General features: G+C 49.2%; 1 long non-coding RNA gene across 1 annotated transcript in view; it reads left to right on the forward strand.

Annotated features, from left to right (window-relative positions):
• The first annotated feature begins 1,122 nt into the window (after positions 1 to 1,122).
• LOC112651943 (uncharacterized) overlaps positions 1,123 to 18,603 on the forward strand; it is a 30,990-nt gene continuing 13,509 nt past the window's right edge. Inside the window, exons 1-3 of the long non-coding RNA XR_007410030.1 lie at positions 1,123 to 1,440; positions 2,068 to 3,281; positions 3,970 to 4,103. This is a non-coding gene — a long non-coding RNA (uncharacterized LOC112651943). The remainder of the gene's footprint in view (positions 1,441 to 2,067; positions 3,282 to 3,969; positions 4,104 to 18,603) is intronic.

The following is an 18,603-nucleotide window of genomic DNA, read 5'->3' on the forward strand; positions in this document are numbered from 1 at the left end:
AGGCGGAGGCTGAGCCGCGGCGCGGAGCGGAGGAGCCCTGCGGGAGCGGAGGCTGCCGGGAGGAGGCCCGGGCCGGTGGGGTCCCTGGGAGCCCGGGGGGGGGGGTGTTCTGAGTCAGACCCACGGAGCCCCGGTGGCCTCCCTCTCACCTGGTGGCCCAGTCTGCGTTTCTCTGACCTCTGAGTCTCATTCCCCAGGGTAAGGGCTGAGGCCGCGAGCCTCTCCCAGCGCCGAGCATACAGCAGGTGCTAAATAATTGCTCGCAATAGCGTGTTGGAGCCGCTGAGCCGCCCTCGCAGCAGCCGCAGGTGCCTTCTGGGCAGCGCCCGCTGCATGCAGCGCACCTGCGAGGCTGGGAGAGCATTCCCATCGCCCAGAGGAGGCCACCCGAGCCCAGGGGCGCCCCCTCTCCTGCTGACTCCAGGCTCCAGGGCCCAGCAGGGACCAGATTCCAAGCAGTGCTCTCCTGGCCGCTTGGGGGGCTCCCTCCACCAGCCCCCCCACCCTCAGCTTGGGCTGCAGACCAGCACTTTCTCCCCCAGTGTGGGGGTCTGGATTTGGGCAGGCCCCCAGGTCACACCCGGGCCTCCCTCCCCCAGCCTGGCTTCAGGCGCTGAGCCCTGGAGTGGGGGGGGGGGCAGGGAGGGGAAGCATGTCACCATATATCCTCGTCAGATTAAAAAACTAATTTGAAAAGATTAATGTATTCCATTCTTGTTACGCTGGCTCTGATACCTCTGGGCCCGCGGCCGCTCAGCCTCCTGATTATTGAATTTTTATGGCCTGGTAATTAATTGCAGATTCCCTGTTTTGTTCTATTTCTTTTTCTCTGACATTTTAATTTCAACAAAAAGCAGTGGTCTCCATGCAGGTTCTCTCTGGAGATCCTAATGGTCTATAAAACAGAATGACTTATAGACGTGGCACCCACTTCAGTTGGCGAGCGATTGTTTGAAACCTTGCTGATCACGCAAAATTTAATTTTTCCACCTCCCTCCCCCGGTTGCTACTCATTTCTTGTCTCTCGCACTGCAGCTCGGCGGTCTCAGCCCACGAGAAGGGAGAAAGCATCGCCTCGGAGCCCTGCAGCGCCTTTTCCAGGGGCCTGAAACCACAGTGGGTTTGGCTTTTCTTCCGAGGGGCCCCTGTGGTGGTGGCCGGGGGGCAGTTGGACCTCCGCTCAGGGCCGCGTGGACGTGGGCAGCTGCCCCCAGGGGCACGAGGGGCTGGGGGGGGAACGTCTCTACCTCGGGCTCTCAGTTGACCTTTTGGTCACGTGTAGGTCAAATGCCCCACTAGGCACCGAGGAACCCTCAGGCTCAGGACCAGAGTGGGTGCCCCTTGGAGCCTCTAGGTCCACACCTGGGAGGGGGAGTGTGTGACCCCTGACCACTAAGTCGCCGAACCAGGCCGCTGGAAACAGCCACCCAGGAAAAACAGGTCTAGAAGAGGCCCCTGAATTTCTTTTCCCTTTTTATTTTTTGAAGTTTTTATTTATTTATTCATGAGACAGACAGAGAGAGAGAGAGAGAGAGAGAGAGAGAGGCAGAGACAGGCAGAGGGAGAAGCAGGCTCCATGCAGGGAGCCTGACGTGGGACTCGATCCCAGGACCCCAGGATCACGCCCTGGGCTGAAGGCAGACGCTCAACCGCTGAGCCCCCTAGGCCCCTGAATTTCTATCCCGGGACCCCAACTTCTGCTTCTCCCTCCCGCTAACACCATGCAGGCTGGGCTTCCCCCCCAGCGGCCCCCAGGACTGTGCGGGGTGGGGGCAGAGGAGAAGGGTCACGCAGTCAGGTCAGGCCTAGGGGATTAGAGCCTGGAAGTGGTGACAGTCAGCCCGGGTAGCTGACGGGAGGCGGGAGGGGGTAGTGGGGACTGTGGCCCCCCAAAGCTCATGGCCCTGCGGAAGGCACGGCAGCCGCTGGGCTGTACCTGTGCTGCCAGATGGGAAGATGGGTGCGGTGTGGCCAGAGCCTCTGATGGTTCAAGAAAGGTTGAAATCTGGCCCGTAATGTGAAACCTCACGATTTTAAACATTTGGGTTAGACTTTTTTCTCTCTTAGGACCGCGTCAGCCAGACTGAGTACGTCTTGGATCTCTGTGCGATCTGGCCCCAGGGACAGCTGTTTCCTCTGACTGGGAGCCTGGAGCAGGGAGGTTAAGGCACAGAAGTGGCGTCGGTTGGGGCCCGCTGACGTGTCGCCCTGCCCCCCTAGGGATCCTCTTCCTGCCTTTGGGCCCTCCGTCCCCTCCCTCCCACGGTGGGCCCGGCCCCCCAGATGCCGCTGCCTGAGGCACCTTTGACCCCAAATCCAGGTCCTGCCTTCTGTAGGCCTCTCCGTGCGGAAACTCGCGGCCTGCAGTCGGGCGCATCTGGGGGAGGTTCGCCAAGCCCCCCGGAGGGAGGATGGCACCTGCTGACCTACGCCTTCGGGGTGGGGGGCACTGGCCTGGCTCCACAGGCTCTGGGGGGTGTTTCAGGCCGCCCGATGGACACAGTAGACTGTGAGTTCGGGGCTCCGGGCTCCTCGGATGAGCCGGGGAGGCCGGAGAGCCGCCGCCTGCCTCCTCTGTGCTGAGAGGCTACAGAGCTGCCATTGCCCTGATGACCCAGGTGTGGCTCTCATGGGGTCACCTGTTTCTGACTGGGGGTGGCGGGCAGCCGCTGTCATGGTGACCCCTGGGCGCCGTGGCTTCTGTGGGACACCTGGGCTGATCCTCAGGAGCCTTCGAATGGTGAGGCCTGCACGCGGCCTTCTGTGAAGCCCCTGGGCGCTCTTACCTCTCCGCAGCGGGACGCTGGCCTTCACAAGGGGATCTTCCCTGAAAGAGGACAAACGCGCACACCTCCCAGATGCCCTTGCAAGCAGGGGACCTCACTTCCCACTCGGCCGAGCTGCATGGGGGCGGGGGCAGGGCGAGCAGGCTGCGGGAAGGAGACTGGTGGCCTGGCCAGCAGGTGCTCCCTGGGCGGCTGGGGGGAGGCCCTGCCTAGAGATGGGCCAAGGTGGTGGCTGTGGTTTCACGACCGCAGCCCCACCCAGTTCTCTGGCCCTGGGGGTGTGTGGCTGGCAAGGGCCCACAACTGGGCATCTGCAACAAAGTGGATTCTGTTGTTTGCAACAAAGTGAAACCCACTGGCGTCACAGAGCAGCTTAGCAGGTCGCGGTGGAGAGTCCTGGTGATGGTCCGCCCGAGCGTGTCTGCCTCCCTCAGCCTTGCCACCGGGAGCCCGACGTTGCTCAGGCAATGTGCCCAACTTTCGAGATGAGCTGTGGTTAGTCTCAGACTGTCAAGACCAGCACAGTCCTTTTTTGAAGACACCCACTTTCTCACCATGGCCTGCGGCGCATTTCTGGCCCAGATGAAGGGATGCCCCTCAGGACTTTTCCCTCCCTTTTCTTGTTTAGCTGCTTCTTACTTTGAACAACAGGGTTGTGTAAAGATGAAATGCTTGGAACCACTGCAGCCCTTTTGTGGTCATGAGGCAAAAATGTTAAGGATTAGAAAACAAAGAGTAAAGAGGGCAAGGGGAAAGATGGGATGTTGGCCCTTGAAGATGTTATCTGGCTGCTGTTTCCTTCGAGACTCCTTGTTACAAGAGAAAATGGAACCCTTTGTATTTAAGCCATGATCAGTTGTATCTTCTTTTATTTAAAACTCAAAAGCAGGGGATCCCCAGGTGGCTCAGCAGTTCAGCGCCTGCCCTTGGCCCAGGGCATCATCCTAGAGTCCCGGGATCAAGTCCCACGTTGGGCTTCTGGCATGGAGCCTACTTCTCCCTCTGCCTGTGTCTCTGCCTCTCTCTCTATGTCTATCATGAATAAATAAATAACATCTTTTTAAAAAAAATAATAAAGTTCAAAAGCATTCCTGACACAGGTGTCCAAATAGCATGGGCTGTACTCCCAGGAGGGCTTTAGAGTTGGTACTGAGATGACCCTGTTGGCTTTTTTATTTTTCAGCCTGGAGCGTCTGACTCCCTGCTGTACTCAAAATTACGCCCTCCAAAAGTGAGGCCTGATTTTCCTCAGGGGTGAGCTTTCTTGCAGGAGGTGCCCCGTCCCATGTGGCAGGCCCAGCCCCTCCCCTCCCAATGGTGAGTACAAATACCAGCCTTACCCCCTCCAAGCCCCCCCCAGACCTGTGGCATCTCCTCGAGACCTCCCAGTCCCTGGTGAAGTGGGCACGATCACCCACACCCCACAGGTGACTCTTAGGGGAAGTGACTCATCCAAGGTCTCACTGCCTACAACCTGGGGGGCTGCCCACTTCAGGGGGAGTCTCTATGTTGGCCTCAGGGGCAGGGGCACAGTAGCCTCTGGGACAGTGGATGATGATCAGACAGGCTGGGGGGGTTTGTGCAATGACCTGGGGCTGGGGTTGGGGCTGGGGAGGCCCGTGTCTTCCGGGCATAATAGTCAGGTTTCTGCCGCGGGAGTGCTGTGTAACCGTCCCAAGTGTCAGCGGCTTCCAAGAAAACCATCCGCTTTTCTCTCCTGGGTCAGCAGGTCGGCTGCCGTGCTTCTGCTTCAGGTTGTGGGTTGCGAGGCCATCGGCTGCCTGGGGGTGCTGTCGTCAGGTGGACGGCACAGGTGCAAGAGGCCGACCCCACAGGCAGTTTTAGAGCCTCCGGCTGGGTCAGGTCTGCCGATGTCCTAGTGTCCACAGCAAAGCGCTCGGCCAGGCCAGAGCCCGGGGCAGGTGCAGGCCATCTACACCTGTGTGGAGCGGCTCGGTGAGCTCACGTGGCCAAGGGCGTGGGCAGACCCAAGATCAGGATCAGCAGTCCCGGCTGCACACAGGCCCCAAGGGCCCCAGGGTGTCCCCAGGGTCTGTGGGCCAAGGTCGCTGCCTCAGGCCGAGGCTGGATCCCCCACTCTGTTTCTTTGAGGAAGAACATGAGGCTCTGGGGGGGGTGGTCAGAGTGTTTCTTGAGGCAGTAGGCCACCCTCTGCCTCTGCCCACCCTCACTGCTGCTCTGAACCCAGGAAGGACAGACTCCCAGGCCCCGCCTCTCCGTGCTGCCCTGTGCTCGGCAGAAGCCCGTCCTCCGACCCCGGGAAATGCCGCCTGGGGCCCGAGGGTACCTCTCCGTGCTCCTTCACCTCTGGCCCCTGTAGGGGCCCCGGCACATAGTTTGTCCGCCTTTATCAGTGTTTCATTTGTTTGGATGGAGCCAACACTAACCAGTCAGGAAACTTAACAAAGAATTCAGATCTGATTTCTATTTCTTTCGAAGAGGAGGAGGATGTGACAACAGCAGGTGCATTTTGGGGTTGCGGCGGGCTCCTGCGCTCCTGCCCCCGAGGGTTGCGTGCCCTGGCCCTGGTCCCCACCGCTCCCTGCTGCCTCAGACCCAACGCATTTCGCTCGCATTTCGTGCTGGGTCCCGTCCTGCTGGCCCGGGAGCAGGGACCCCTGATTGAATGCCCTCCCCAGAGGCCCAGCGAGAAGGCCCATCTGCGCAGGCTGCGGAGCCAGTAAGCGTGGCTTTAGTTCTCTGTCTCTCTTCCTACGGACTTCATCTGCATCCTGGCCAGCAGTCCCTCTTCCGAGGGCCACACCGGGGCCCAGTCTCTGCCACCCGCTTCTGTTGGCTCAGATGGGGATCCTCTCCCTTGAGGCAAAGCTTTCCCCGTCATGGCTGATGCTCAGAACACTGTTAGCTTTGCTGCCCTGAGAGCACAGTCACCTTGGGGGGGAAAAATCAAACGGAGATGAAGTTTTGGGAGATGTTTAGGGAGCCCAGGTCCCTGAGCTACTTAGGGAATCCCCCTAGATGTGTAAAAGGAATACTGACTGCTGATTCTTACACAGCACTTAACTGCGTGCCAGCTACTTCTCACAACTTCATGTTTGCTTACTTCGCAGATGAACCCTGTGGGGGGTGAGGTATAATTTTTATCTCCATCTTACAGATGAGAAAACTGAAGCACAGAGATGTTGGGCAAGTAACGTGTGTGTGTGTGTGTGTGTGTGTGTGTGTCAGGGGCCACCCGACGCTGCAAGGGGGGGCTAACTGATGCGGTTCAGGGCCAGGCTGCAGCTGGACTTTGGCCCTTCCCAGGGGTCCCCCCACCCCCCTTCTCAGAGCCTCTCCCAGGAAACCGGGATCCCTGATTCTGGCTCAGCTTCTGGGGAGCCAACCTAAGACACCCTGCATTTCCTGGTCCAAGCCCTCCCTGCTGAGGACCCCTCCCCCCCCAGTGCTGAGAGGGGCTCAGAGCCAGGAATTCTGGGTGCTGACCCTGGCTCTGCTGTGCCACGATGACGAGGAAATCACTCCTCCAGCCCGAGCCTCAGTTTCCTCATCTGTATGTTTGTTCTCTCTGGTCCCTTCCAGCCTGAGGTCTGCGATATAAGCCAAGATGCCGAGAAGCCATCCCCTGCCCCTACCTCTCCCCACATGTGCATGGAGCCCTACCATTGGGGCATCGCCTTTTCTCTGGATTTTAAAAAATATTTTATTTATTTATTTATTTATTTATTTATTTATTTATTTATTTATTTATTTTAAATATTTTATTTAAATTCCATTTGCCAACATAGAGTATAACATCCAGTGATCATCCCATCAAGTGCCCCCAGCAGTGCCCGTCACCCAGTCACCCCAACCCCCCACCCTCCTCCTCTTCCGCAACCCTTTGTTTCCCAGAGTTAGGAGTCTCTCATGGTTTGTCTTCTTATCTAATTTTTCTCCACTCAGTTTCCCTTGTTTCCCTTATTCTCTGAACTTTTAAGATGCAAAAGCATCTTGAGATGAGCAGGAGTTTCACATTAGGAGATCATGCTGCAGGTCAGAGGTTCTCAAGGTGGGCTCCTTAGGTCATCTGCAATAGAGTCCAGTGCCTGAAGGGGTGTTTGTTATTCGTAGCCTCTCCTCCCCCCCCACCCTGCCTTTTATTTTATTTTATATATATATATTTTTTCAGCCCTGCCTTTTAAATGTGGTACATGATGTCTGGAGCTGCAGCAGCTGTCTTTGAACCATGGGGAAACAGTATGAGATGTAAACAGCAAGGTAGTAGGGATGGGGAACAGAAATATAGAAACTCCTTTTCAATGGCATTCTGAATTATTGCACAAATCCTGAAAACACCTACCTCTAGAATCTCAGTGTGTGAAAGAATTAAGTATCTTTATTGCTCAAGGAAATCTTGGTTGACTTTTGTGTTATTTGCAGCCCAAAGCATTCCAAGCAAATCAACCGTAAATCATAACAATCTTTTAAATTAGGGATTGTTATTAGCTCAGCGAGGTCAAGGGACATAATGAAGGTCACATGGCTGGCAAGTGGCAGCATTCTTTTGGGCTGGAACTTTCAGGTTTGGAGGAATTTTGACTATTGATAAGGGTTTAGTTCCTGTCTCCTCTGCCATATGTGTCCTATCCTAGTGTGATTGCTGGGAATAATCCCCCTCCCTTGTCATTCCAGTTTTTGGTCATTCCCTCCCCCATCCATCCCACTCTGGGTCTAGCTTAGAGACCTGGGAAAGGTCCCTTGTGGGGTGGAGAGAAGGAGGCAGCAGGTAGCCGCTGGTCATTCCTTCGTGGAGTTTCCCTAATGACCGTGGCCAGATTCTGGTACCAACTAAAGAGAAGGTCGAACCCATTTTGGAGATAATCTGGCTTCTAAATAGTCCTAGACCCTTGTGGGGGGTTACAGCAACAGAGAGAAGGAGCCTAGAGACACAAAGATAGGTGGAGAGGGCGAGGGAGAGTAGGGGGAGGGTAGGAGGAAGGGAGAAGACAAGGATCTAGGTTTTAGAGACAAAGGTTCAGACAAACATGACAGCGAATCTCAGCCCAGGCACAGACTTGTGTGTTCCTTGCTCCTCCAGCGTTTTCTTCACCCTAGGACAGAGTAGACCAGAACACCTCCCCTGTAAGGAGGCTGGCAGGGACAGAGGGTGCAGTACCGAACTGCAGCAGAGGCTTAGCAAATGGGTATGCCGGTCTGATGGTCTTGGTTGCTGCTCTGAAGGTGGAGGCAGGACTGGAGAGGAGGGTGACAGGAGCTTGGACAGACCTTTGGTCAGCCTCTGCTGGAGATCAGAGGCCTGGTGGAGAAAAGGGCGTGCACTGTGCTTGGACCCATCTGCCCCAAGGCTGCCAGGGGAGAGAAGTGCCCGAGGGGGCTCAACACGTCCAGCGCCAGCTGTTTGAGACTTCCCAGCCCAGATGCCAGACATGTGGGTAAGAAGCCTTTGAGATGACCACAACCCTGGCCACCAACACATGACAGACCCACAGTGGGAACTGCCGGGAGTCCAGGCAACCTCCAGATTCATAAGCAGAAAAAATGATCACGTATGAGTTTCCTAGGGCTACCTAGATGACAAATGACCACAAGCTAGGTAACAAACCAGAAACGTATTCATATTTGATTAGGGGCCCACCTGCCCTCAGCACAACCTCACCCTAACTAATTGCATGAGCAGTGATTCTCTTTTTCAAGTAAGAGAAAGTACTTTGCGTTTTAAAGTACTGAGGGTTAGGACTTCAACATATCTTTGTTGGGGACATAATTCAACACACAACACATGGCTGTTTTAAGCTACTGTTTGGAGTGCCGTAATACAGCTGTAGTTACTCCACACACCAGAACTAAGGGATGGCTGGGGAAGCAACAGACACATCAGTAGAAATGTAAGGAGAGGGGCACCTGGGTGGCTCAGTCGGTCAAACGTCTGCCTTCAGCTCAGGTCATGATTCCGGGGTCCTGGGATGGAGCCCCACATTGGGGTTCAGCAGGGAGTCTGCTTCTCCCTCTGCCTCTGTCCCTACTCGTGCTCTCTCTGTCAAATAAATTAGAAAAAAAAAAAAAAAAGAAATGGAAGGAAATGGAAGAATTTACCAGACCGTCCTTCCAAGATGTATGTGGTTGGAGTAATTGATTTTCTAAGTAGGTTGGAGTTGGGGTAGAGCTAGATCCTCTCCCCAAAAAATGCATGTTCCCATAACGTGTGTCTGTAATAATAGGCAGCTTGCCTAGTGCCTTCTAATGGAGGAAAAGAGCTTGAGTTTTGCTTTGTAAGGTATTACTAGTCCCTTAAATAAATGTTGAGTATTTACCTAAAAAGAATCAACTTGATTATTAGAGTATTTCTGGCTCCTGTGTATCTCAGCATGGTCCTCTTGCCTAATGCCTCCCCCATCAGAGCATGTTGATTAACAGTGGGTGCAGATGTCTGATTAGGTGTTTGGCTTCTCTATAGACCATAAGCAACTCTGAGGGCCGGGACAGTCTCTGTCTTGTTCTGCCCTGAATCCCCAGCACAGTTCTTGGCACACAGTAGGTGCTTATTTTCTGAAAACATGGTGTTGGAAAAGGAACGAAAGGATTTAAAATCTATACGAGGATTAAAGGCTTTTGCAAATATGTCAGCTATGAAACATCTAATGATGCTGGGAAATATGTTTTTGAAATTCTCTTCAGTTAATAAAAGAGCCTATAAGGAAATAAAGGAGTTTTGAGAGGCCAGGAACAAATTGGAAATGTGAGACCAGGGGAAAAAGTGGTTGCTGTGGCTGCTGTGCCCCCTATGACCTACCTCACTGGCCAGCTCACAGCTTCCACACTCTGGGCTTCTGTGGCATAAGAAAGAAGCAAGGGATTCTAAAAACGACCAGATAGGTTTGAAAAGCAGAGGTTCTAGAAGTTCACGTGTATCACATTTGAAATGAAAAACTCAATGGATCAGTTAAAGAGAATAGACACAGCTGGAGAGGGAATTAGCACACTGGAGGACAGATCTGAAAACACTATGCATCATCATTCAGCACAGAAAGAAAAATGGAAAATATGGAAAAGAGGTTAAGAGATATGGAAGACAGAATGAAAAGCTCTAAGATATGTCTGGTCAGCTTTTTTGGAAAGCAATTCTAGAAATCATGGAGTGAAGCAATGTTCAAAGAGGTAGTAGCTGAGAATTTTCCATGATAATTAAAAAACCATGAGGGATCCCTGGGTGGCGCAGCAGTTTGGCGCCTGCCTTTGGCCCAGGGCGCGATCCTGGAGACCTGGGATCGAATCCCACGTCGGGCTCCCGGTGCATGGAGCCTGCTTCTCCCTCTGCCTGTGTCTCTGCCTCTCTCTCCCTCTCTCTCTGTGACTATCATAAAAAAAAAACAAAACAAAACAAAACCATGAATCCTTGGGAAGTGAGGCGGCATGAAAATCCCTTGAGCCACGTGGTGCACTGCGGGGAGGAGAGGCATCTATAAACCACCGACGAAGATTCTGCCGACCTGAGCCTGCTGCCATGTGGAGACCCTGCGTGAAGCCACTGTCACCTTCTCTGACCAGGAGGCAAAACCTTCCACAGAGGACCTGCGGGACAAGAACTCAAAGTCATTGGACAGGATAGCAGTGAGATTTACTTCCAGGTGAAATGACAACACAACCCCAGAAACTTGAAGAATTGTACTGTCAAAGACAGGGAGTTCTAGAGAATTCATGCAGGTTTCTCTTTGAAGGTCAGAGAATTGCTGACAATCATGCTGTCAAAGAACTGGGAATGGAGAGAAAATATGATTGAAGCTTATCAGGAACAAATGGGATCTTTCAACGATTTAGATATTCCTTTTCCTACCCTTTACTCTCAATTCTTTTTTATTTCTAAAAACAGTTCTTTTGTAATGTGGTATTCAATATGGAATTGAAAACTGGTGCCCCATGTCTTTAAACATCTGGTGACTTGAATTCCTGTGCCCATTATTCATTATCATTTGTTTTCAGTTTGCTGATTTTTGGTGATCAAACCTCAGCCCCCTTCATATTGCCTTCTCCTTTTTATTTTTATTTTATTTTATTTCAAAATGTTTTATTTATTTATTCATGAGAGACACAGAGAAAAAGGCAGAGATATAGGCAGAGGGAGAAGCAGTTTCCCTGTGGGGAGCCCGATGTGGGACTCGATCCCGGGACCCTGGGATCATGACCTGAACCAAAGGCAGATGCTCAGACACTGAGCCACCCAGATGCCCCTCCCTCTCCTTTTAAAAAATTACATGTGTGCACAGAGAGGCCACCTTTTTCAGGATTGCATTTTCAGGCTTGTGATAAATAAGATTGACAATGCGAGTGTTCATAATGAGTCTCCCATCGGCCTTGAAGTTCTGGCACATGGTTGCTTCATTCCTGGACTATGACTTTCAGTGGGAGATGGAAGTTTTTCAGAGAACTGAATTGTGGAAAAATGACTTTTCCTTAATTTGAAGCTACTTTTTTTTTTTTTAATTTATTCATGAAAGACACAGAGAGAGAGAGAGGCAGAGACACAGGCAGAGGGAGAAGCAGACTCCATGCAGGGAGCCTGATGTGGGACTTGATCCCGGGATTCCAGGATCACGCCCTGGGCCAAAGGCAGGCGCTAAACCGCTGAGCCACCCAGGGATTCTCTGAAGCTACTTTTAAAATTTGAGGATCTGGACCAAAAGAAGAAAAATATCAGGCTGGAGTCAAAATGACACAGATGGTGAGAATAATGACTAACTCCAAAGATGGTTTCACTGAAGAGAAAGCATTTTAAGGTAAAAGAAAAGTCTTGTCAGAAGACCCAGAAAAGTTCTAATTTTCATTAGCATTTAATGAAGTTATTAGCATTTAATGAAGTTATTCATGTAGAAGTGTATTCAACAGAACACTGCTCTCTTATTTGTACTTTTGGGGATATGGGTTTTTAAATGGTCATGTCTGTACCAGCTTCATTGAAATAAGAAAATATTTGTAAAAACATTAAAAAAAAAACAAACATGAGTCCTCAAATACAAGAATTCTGATAAATCCCAAATAGGATAAATAAAAATAAATCCATACACAGATACATCATAGTTGAATTGAGGAATGCCAAAGACAAGGGGAAGATCTTTAAAGTACCATCAAGAAAAATTTTTGTTGTTCATAACTTCCATGATTAGAAGAAATTAAACTAATGGCTGATTAGTCACAATAGTATCAATAGTAACAATGAAAGATAGAAGAGGAGTGGATTTTTTTAATTTTTATTTTTTTTAAGAGGAGTGGATTTAAAGGGCTTTAAAAAAATCATACCAAGGAAAGATGATATACCTCAATTTCTGATAAGACTGAAATAATTTAAAAAAAAAAAGACAAATAATTTTTCTCTCTTTTTTAAAAAAGATTTTATTTATTTGACCGAGAGGGAGCGAGAGACGACAAGCAGGGGGAGCGGCAGAAGGAGAGGAAGAAGCAGGCTTCCCACTGAGCAGGGAGCTTGATATGGGGCTCAATCCCAGGACCTCAGGATCATGACCTGAACTGAAGGCAGATTTTTATCCAACTGAGCCACCCAGGCGGGTAACCAACCAAATTTCTTTTAAGAAATTAAGGGTGCCTGGGTGACTCAGTTAAGCATCTGACTCTTGATTTTGGCTCAGGTCATGAGATTGAGCCCCAAGTCAGGCTCCACACTGGACATGGAGCCTGCTTAAGTTTCTACCTCTCCTGCCCCTCCCCCTGCCTGCATACTCTCCCTCTCAAAAAAAAAAAAAAAAAAAAAAAAAAAAAGGGAAAAAATAAGTATAGATCTTGGGTATATACTCAAGAGAATTGAAAATATATGTCCACACTAAAGCTTATACATGAATTTTTGTAGCAGTATTATTCATAATCGTGGAAAAGTGGAAATAATCCAAATGTCCACTGGCTTAGAAATGGATAAACAAATTTAGTATATCCATATAGTAAGAGTGTCATAAAAAGGAATGAAGTTCTGATGCAGGTGACAAGCAGGATGAACCGTGGAGACACTGGGCTAAGCAAAAGAAGCCAGCCACAAAGGGCCACAAATTCTATGATTTCACTGATATGAAACATGCAGAATAAGCAAATCCATAGAACAAGACAGATACGTGGCTGCCAGACATTGGGGTGAAGGAGGGGAAGGTGGTGACAGCTAATGGGTATGGGGTTTCTGTTTTGGGTGATGAAATGTTCTGGAATTAGATCACGGGATATTCATAAAACTAAGTATACTAAAACCACTGAATTGTACACTTTCAAAGGGCAAGTGTTATGGTACATGAATCATCTCAGTAAAAATACGAAACACAGGAATAAGGGCAGAAATAAAGACGTTTCATCCATACTAAAACGGAGAGAATTTATAAACCACAGACCCCCCCCCCATCAAAGGACAAACTTGAGAAGAAAAATGGTCTCAGGAAGTAGGTCTGATATACAAGAAGAGATTTGAATTGAGAAAATAATAAAAATGTGGGTAAATCTAAACAAACACACGGATTGTCCAAAAAACAATGTCTATTCTGTGGGGTTAAACAGGAGATGGAACTAAAAGCCTGGACCTTAAGTAAATGGGATTAAAGCTTTTAAGGTACTTTGCATTGTTCAGGAGAAGGGTAAGATACTGATTCACTTTAGACTATATTAAGTTAGGTAATCATTTCAAAATGCCAAGTCACCAATAAAGAAATAAGTAGTGGGGCAGTTGGCTGGCTCAGTTGGTGGAGAATAGCGACTCTTGATCTCTGGGTTGTAAGTTCAAGTCCCACACTAGGGGGAGAGATTACTTAAAAAAAAATCTTGAAAGTAGAATGCCTCTCTTCCACACTAGTAGCTAGGGGGAAAAAATGGAGTAAAAAACTTTAATTCAAAACAATGCAACAAAGAGGATGAAAAGAAGCCCTTAGGAAGCAGGACAAATCATAAAAACCCCAACAACCCAAGGTCGCCTGGGTGGCTCAAGTTGGTTAAGTGTCTGCCTTTGGCTCAGGTCGAGATCCTGGGGGTCCTGGGATTGAGCCCCACCATCAGGTTTCTCTGCGGCTCCCCCTGCTTGTGCTCTCTCGTTCTCTCTCTGTCAAATAAATAAATAAATAAAATCTTAAAAAAAAAAAAAACACAAACCCACAACCACAAGCACCAAATAAGATCATGGAAATAAAGCCAAATATACTTGTAATCTTCATAAATATAAATAGACTGAACTCTTCAGTTAAAATGCATGGACTGTGAGATTGGATTTTTTTTTTAAATCTATTTATTTTAATCTACGATAGTCACACACAGAGAGAGAGAGAGGCAGAGACACAGGCAGAGGGAGAAGCAGGCTCCATGCACCAGGAGCCCGACGTGGGATATGATCCCGGGTCTCCAGGATCGCGCCCTGGGCCAAAGGCAGGCGCCAAACCGCTGCGCCACCCAGGGATCCCGAGATTGGATTTTAAAAAGAATAGCCAAATGCTGCTTACATGAGATACATCTAAAACACGAGGACAGATTTTTAAAAAATTATAAGTAGAATGGTGAAAGAAGATGAGAAAAATACTAACCAGAAGAAAATTGGTATAGTTCTATTACTATCAGACAAAATAGATCTAAGGCAAAAAGGCTATAGAAGGTATGGTGATAATAAAAGGTCAGTATGGGGGTGCATGGGTAGTTCAGTCAGTGAGGTGTCCGACTCTTGGTTTTGGCTCAGCTTGTGATCTCAGGTCATGATCTGGGGGTGTGGGATGGAGCCCCACCCCAAGCTCTGAGCTCAGCATGGAGTCGGCTTGGGTTTCTCTCTCCCTCTCCTTCTGCCCTTCCCCCTCAACTCTCTCTCTCTCTCAAATAATAAATAAATAAAATCTTTCGAGAAAAATAATATGTAAGATTAAAATTCACCAGGAGAAAATAGTAGTTCTAAATTCATAGATAACCTGATAATACAAATTCCTTGTCAGATACATGGTTTGCAAATATTTTCTCCTACTCCCTCGGTTGTCTTTTCACTTTATTGATGGTGTCCTTAGAAGCACAAATATTTCAATTTTGATGAAGTCCAGTTTAACTATTGTTTCTTTTATTATTCAAACTTTTGGGGTCATATCTAAAAATACTTTCCCAAATGCAAGATCATGGAGATTTACTCCTATGTTTTCTCCTAAGAGTTTTATAGTTTTAGCCCTTACATTTAAGTCTTTGATCCATCTTTTATTTTTTTAAAGATTTTAGGGATCCCTGGGTGGCGCAGCGGTTTGGCGCCTGCCTTTGGCCCAGGGCATGATCCTGGAGACCCGGGATCGAATCCCACATCGGGCTCCCGGTGTATGGAGCCTGCTTCTCCCTCTACCTGTGTCTCTGCCTCTCTCTCTCTCTCTCTGTGACTATCATAAGTAAATAAAATAAATAAATAAAAATAAAAAAATAAAAAAAATTTTATTTATTTATTCATGAGAAACACACAGAAAGAGAGAGAGAGAAAGGCAGAGACACAGGCAGAGGGAGAAGCAGGCTCCATGCAGGGAGCCCGACGTGGGACTCGATCCTGGGTCTCCAGGATCACGCCCTGGGCTGAAGCCGGCGCTAAACTGGTGGACCACCCAGGCTGCCTTGATCCATCTTTTAAAAATATAGGTTATTTAAATTCAATTTGCCTGGGACACCTGGGTGGTTCAGCAGTTGAGCATCTGCCTTTGGTTCAGGGCGTGATGCCGGGATCCTGAGATCAAGTCCCACATCAAGCTCCTCTGCCTATGTCTCTGCCTCTCTCTGTGTGTGTCTCTCATGAATAAATAAATAAAATCTTTTAAAAATTCAATTTGCCAACATATAACACCCAGTGCTCATCCCATCATGTGCCCTCCTTAATGCCTGTCACCGAGTTACCCCATCCTCCCAGCTGCCTCCCCTTCTGCAACCCTTTGTTTATCTCCCCGAGTCAGGAGTCTCTCATGGTTTGTCTCCCTCTCTAATTTTTCCCTACTCACTTTCCCTCCTTTTCCTTATAGTCAATTTCACTATTTCTTATCTTCCACATATGAGTGAAACCATAAGATGATTGTCTTTCTCCGATTGACTTATTTCACTCAGCATAACACCCTCCAGTTCCATCCATGTTGAAGTAAATGGTAGGTATTCATCTTTTCTGATGGCTGAAGGTCTTTGATCCATCTTAATATTTGTATATGCCATGAGGTAAGGAGTCAACTTCATTCTTTTGCAAGTGGATATCCAGCCGTCCTGTTGAAGACTCTCCATTGAATGGTCTTGACACCCTTATTGACAGTCAGTGGAGGGGTGCTTGGGTGGCTCAGTCAGTTAAATGTCCAACTCTTGATCTCACTCAGGTCTTGAACTCAAAGTTGTGAGTTCAAGCCCTGCATTGGACTCCACACAGGGCATACAGGCTACATTAAGAAAAAAAAGTTAGTTGACCACAGTATATGGGTGTTTATATGCTCTCAATCCTACTTTATCCATCTGTGTATCTATCTTTGCATCAATACTCTACCATCTTGATTACTGTTGCTTTGTGGCAAGTTTTGAAATCAGGAAGTATGAATCTTTCTACTCTTTCCTTTTTCAATATTGTTTTGGCTAGTTCTGGTCACTTGTAATTCCATATGAATTTTAGAATCAGTTCATCCACTTTTTTAAAAAAAAAAAATTTATTTAAGCTGGGGAGGGATCCCTGGGTGGCGCAGCAGTTTGGCGCCTGCCTTTGGCCCAGGGCACAATCCTGGAGACCCGGGATCGAATCCCACGTCGGGCTCCCGGTGCATGGAGCCTGCTTCTCCCTCAGCCTATGTCTCTGCCTCTCTCTCTCTCTCTCTCTGTGTGTGACTATCATAAAAAAAAAAAAAAAAAAAAAAAAAAAGCTGGGGAGGGGAAAAGGGAGAGGGAGAGAGAGAAAATCTGAAGCAGACTCCCCACTGAGTGCAGACCTGAGCTGAAATCAAGAGTCTGGCGCCTAACCAAGTGAGCCACCCAGATGCCCCTCATCCATTTCTATAAAAAAGTCAGCTGAGATTCTGGTAGGTGATTATATTGAATTGGTACTCAAGTCTAATGTCACTTTTCGGGGTTAACACAGCTCCAATCAGCTGGTCCACTGGAATAGGACCAAAAGGCCTCCTGGCCAGGATGATCTGGTGTGCCCTCATACGTGTATCCTTAGGTGACCACATCAGTGTGTCACTGGAACTGAATATATATGGTAAGAGTATAGATGGCTGAAATGGAACCCAGATCTTTGAGAATCTTCCAAGGTTGTTGCTATGACTGTAGTAATGGATAATCTTAGGTTGGGTCCCCAAGAAGCAGACCTTGAGATGAAGATTTGAGTGAAAGTGGTTATGTGAGAGGTGGTTCTGGGAAGTGCTGATAGGACAGCGGGGGAAGTGGGCCAAGGAGGAGAAAGAAGCCGGGAGAATGGGCCTAAGTGAGCAGGTTATTGATGTGAGCATCTGAGGCTTAGTTCCATTGGGAACCTCTGGGAGAGGATATAGACTAGGGTTTCTCAACCTCCACACTACCGATATTTTGGGCTGGATAATTATTGGTTGGAGGTTGGGGGGGGTGGCGCTGTCCCATGCATTGTAGGATGTTTAGCAGCCTCCTGGCCTCTACCAACTAGACGCAGGTAGCAACCATTCAACAAGATATCTCCAGACATTGCCAGTGTCCCCCAGGGGCAAGATCATACCTGGTTGAGAACCACAGGTATAGAACACATCTCAGAATTGTCACCTTCAAGAGGGGACGGAACTGGGATACTTGCACACCAACTCCCATTCATCATCACTTTAGGGATATTCTTGGGGGTGTCTGGTTCCTGGCACCTGTGGGCTGTCTTGAGAGTCTACTGAACATGATTCCAGGCCAGAGCAAGCTCTCAGGCAGTGTTGCCCATACCCGTAGTAGGCAGTCACAAACACGCATGGATTGAATGTGGGGTGATGGGGTGTGGGCACCCACAGTGCAGCTACATAGATCCTCCAATGTGCATCTTTGGAGACACCAATTCCTCGCCAGATCTGCAGCTTGGCCTGGAAATCCATGTTCCTGGGCTCTGCAGTTCCCATGTGCACACAGGGTTGAGACCAACCCATCCAAGGCCAAAGCCTTGCTCTTGGCCCCTCACCCCACTTCCTGCAGGCCTGGCCCAACTCCTGCAGGATGAGGAAAGATGGAATAGAAAAGTTTTAGACTGAAAAGGCCCACAGTGATCTTGTTTTCCTGGGTGGAAGGCCCAGGGTGGGAGGGTGTAGGTGTGCTCCCAGAATCCTCCTCCCGTCGGTATCTCAGCTCCACGAAATGAGTCTCAGCTCACTTGCAGGGTCTGCGGAATATTAGGGTCAGCCTAAAGGGATGTTGTCCTTTTTCAGGATTCTGTGTGGTTTGGTGCCTCTCTTCTCTGGACCTCAGTGTCCCTTATGTAAAAAACAGGAGGGCGGGGGGAGCGAGCCAGCTGACCTTGAAATGTCCTATCTTGAGTGGCTGCTGAGGGCCCGGGGAGGCCACGAGGAGTGGCTGGAGGGCCAGAGCCCACGGGCAGCCAGGAAAGGTGACTCTGTGACAGCTCGGGCCCCCAGTGACGTTTCTGGCCTCTGATCTCGGAGCATTTCCACTGTGTGCCCGACACTCGGGGCCTGGTCACAGCCCAGCGCGGCCCCTCGCTCACTCAGGAACATCTGCTACAGCATTTACCACGTTAATAGATTAGCTTTGAGAATCGGGCAGGTGTTTTCCACCCAAGCCAAAAAACATCAAAATCAGATTGCTCTCCAAACCTTTCCACACAGGCAATCGAGTTAGAATGACTCATACGGTCTAACAGATAATA

The sequence above is a fragment of the Canis lupus genome, chromosome 4 (assembly GCF_003254725.2).
Source record: "Canis lupus dingo isolate Sandy chromosome 4, ASM325472v2, whole genome shotgun sequence".
In the NCBI taxonomy this organism is placed as follows: domain Eukaryota; kingdom Metazoa; phylum Chordata; class Mammalia; order Carnivora; family Canidae; genus Canis; species Canis lupus.